Source organism: Brassica napus, chromosome C3 (assembly GCF_020379485.1).
Source record: "Brassica napus cultivar Da-Ae chromosome C3, Da-Ae, whole genome shotgun sequence".
Taxonomy (NCBI): Eukaryota; Viridiplantae; Streptophyta; class Magnoliopsida; order Brassicales; family Brassicaceae; genus Brassica; species Brassica napus.
In genome coordinates, this window is record NC_063446.1 from 57952923 (window position 1) to 57956418 (window position 3496).

The 3496-nt window shown below is 37.7% G+C and overlaps 1 pseudogene; it reads left to right on the forward strand.

Moving 5' to 3' along the window:
• Nucleotides 1–1284: 1284 nt before the first annotated feature.
• LOC111203801 lies at nucleotides 1285–3283 on the forward strand (annotated as a pseudogene).
• Nucleotides 3284–3496: the final 213 nt, after the last annotated feature.

Below are 3496 nucleotides of genomic sequence, written 5' to 3' on the forward strand. Positions count from 1 at the left end.
TTACCTAAACAAAAAAAAAGAGTAAGTTACAAACTCTGATAAATACAACTAACAATGATTTATGTTTACATATTACCCATCAAATAAAAAATAAACAAACACAGCCACACCAGGAGATACAAGAGACAATCCTAACAGACAAACATGTCCACCTACTCACTCCTCTTGTCTTATGAAAATAGCTTACATGCTAAATGTCAAAAAATCAATGCTATTGTCTTCTTATGAGAAATACATATATTCATTTAAGACTCATTAAGACTCAAATACTAATTGTCACTCATTTTTATAGTTATTTCTACAAGTCTTCATATATTTGTTTTAAAGGTCCGGTAAAACCAACAAGTTTAAAAATAAAATAAAAACATATAATCAACATAATAAGAACAAAAAAAAATTATTACTTAATACACACAACTTACACAACTAAACCGGAGAAAAAATATCCAGAAACAAAAGGTACTCTCAACAACCTTAATATAATTTATGTAATCTTAACAGTACAAGTAACAAATTAAAAAGACAAACAAACAATAAGTTTCAGTGACACAGCAAACAACACCATGAACTATATCAATCACATTACTAATACAATTTTGTTTTTCGTGAGTGCAGAACAGTGCATACGCAGTTCATCATCACAACTCTAACCCTATAACAATAAAAAAACTTGAAAAACAATGATCAACCCAAAACGCAAAATTCACAGCTACAATAACCCTAACAAATATTGAGATGAAACAAGAACTCTGTCCACAACCTCGCGCTTGTGCGGAGGCAATAGATGGCTCTGTGGAAAGAATCAAAGCAAATAATAAACACATCACATCAACATCTATTATGGATATATATATTATATCCCACGTCGGAAATTTTAAGGGACATTAAGTAATATATAAAAGGTTATGGCCAATCCACTAATTACCAAATGATTTTAAGTTGGAAGCCCATAATAAACTCAAATCTAAGACTGTCTCATATTCCTGGGAGTCGGAATGGCCGGACAGACGGATTAGCAAAAGATTCAAGGACCATTGGTTATATTTTCTCCCGGATAGTCAAGAGGTAGACTTGATAGAATAACCGTTTTGAATTTTCATTTCCTTTGTTAGTTTTATGATGAGTTAGCTATATATTTTATTTATTCAAATAAAAACTCTCCATGTAACACACAAACTATATGAGCCCTAGTTAGACCTCTCTCGACCCCAATCTAGCCCACAACGAGGACCCTAGTATGGAGATCATCAAAGGGCTTAGGCTAAGGCTACTGTCTAGTAAAGTATGGAGAATGGAGTCCCTGAGTTGGTATAGATCATAAGCAGAAACAGATGATGACGTACTCGCGACTATTCAACACGACATAATCAGAAGACAAAGACAATGGTTTGAAGGGCAAGTCATCACCGTAAACTCTACTTATCACCCTTGCACCAAAGTTCCCACTAGAGTTTTCGATAGTTACAAATTACAATAGTCCAGTACCGTGAGAGTGTATCTAAAGGCTTAAGGCGGTTTTAAAAAATTGGGGCCATTTCATATCTATATATATAAAGTTGAAATATATGTCATTTCCTGCATCCAAGTCGATCTAGAAGGTGGGGGCTTTCATGCCAAGTGTCGTCGCGCTGATTGGTTTGTGTAAGTCACGCGTTTTGGTTTCGTTGGGTTTTCTATAATCTTCATCGTCGAACCAGAGTAATGGAATCAGTACGATTTTTGCTCTAGCCATAAACTGAGCATTTAATCTCAGTTAATTCTTCCCCCACGACTTCTCATTTCACTAGATCTTTCGATCTCTTCAGATTCTTCATGGATTGGATCCTATAAATAGGCGTTCCTTTCTTAGCAAAAGAAAGCTCAGTGGGCGATGACGTGGATCGACGGATCTCAGACCTTCGCGGAGAGGAGTGTCGCCTTTGCCTGCGCCGAAGGGATCTTCTTCTCCGGTAGCTTCTGCTCGATCTTCTGGCTCAAGAAACGAGGGCTCATGCCTGGTTTGACCTTCTCCAACGAGTTGATCTCTCGAGACGACGGCTTTGCACTGCGATTTCGCCTGCCTGATCTACACCCTCCTGAGGACGAATCTCACGGAGGAGCGCGTGAAGTCGATCGTCTGGGACGCCGTCGAGATCGAGAGGGAGTTTGTGTGCTACACGCTCCTGTGCGCGCTGGTGGGGATGAACCGTGACCTGATGAGTCAGTATATCGAGTTTGCGGCGAATCCGTTTGATTGGATGGTGTTGATCTCTCTTCGGGGTAAAACAAATTTCTTCGAGAAGAGAGTTGGTGATTACCAGAAGGCTTCTGTTACATCGAGCGTTAATGGAGGCGGCGCGTTTGATAATCATGTGCTCTCTCTCGACGAAGACTTTTAGATTTGATATTTTTTTTGTCAACTTTTAGATTTGATATAATAATAATTTGTTCTGACGATTGTATCATTGTAATATTCCGTGTATTATCGAGTCTTGAATTTTTCCGTGTATTAACGTTTTGAAGAAGAAGACCACTACAGAGGTAAAAGCTTGATTTCTTTGAATTCTGGATCCTGATGATAAACTGATTTGTCATCTATAGATTATCGTAATTGGCTATAGGATCCGTTTTACATCATTCAACCCCGTAAACAAATCCAGTTTAAAAAAATCAAGCCTGATTAGCTATTGTCTGAACCTGTTTCAGGTTTCCGATCGACGCCTAAAGTTTACCCGAGAAATTTGTCTTAGGAGACTTTGAGGCACAAGATTCACAATCACGTGAGATAAATTACTGGTAAAGTAAAAAACTTTAAGATCTGAGAAGTCTCAGATTTCTAATAGGGATAATAAGACTTTCAACAAAGTCCCATGGAAAATAAATCTCTTATCTTTCTTTTTTTGTTATACAAGCTGTAAGAATGTTTCAGACAAGTATTTGGGGGAAACATTGCTTCGTCAACAACAAACCTATGAAGGATGTCTCAGGTGGTGTCTACTGGTCAGATAAAAGTGGTAGGACAAGAGAGAGCATGTCGCTACTGAAATGGTAAACGACGTGAAAAGACTTATTTAATTAGATCTTTGTTTTGTTCGGCTGTAGATAAGATTCTCCTGCTTTTGGATTATAGAAAATGAGTGCAGGTTTTTATTATTTTGATAGCAAGTCTGGAGCAAAAGGCTTTCTTTCCTTATCTGAGCTCTCTACTTCATCAAATATATGCATACAGTCACTGTTTTGTCACACTGAGTTCTCACATGTAGACAGTTCATGCTGGTTCAGATGATATGTTTCTGTACAGATATGCGAAAATGTAAAAGAAACTGAGATCAAATGCCTGGAGCAAGGGCTGTACTGGACTTTGAATATCTCAAAACTAATGATTCAATAAGTGGACTCACCATTTCCGGCTTCTCATCCTACAAAATTTACAGAAATACAACAATAAGAAGAAGAATCGAGGGTTACTTTATTGGAGAGAGAGGAGAGACATGAGGACAGTGGCGGGTTTTAGGCA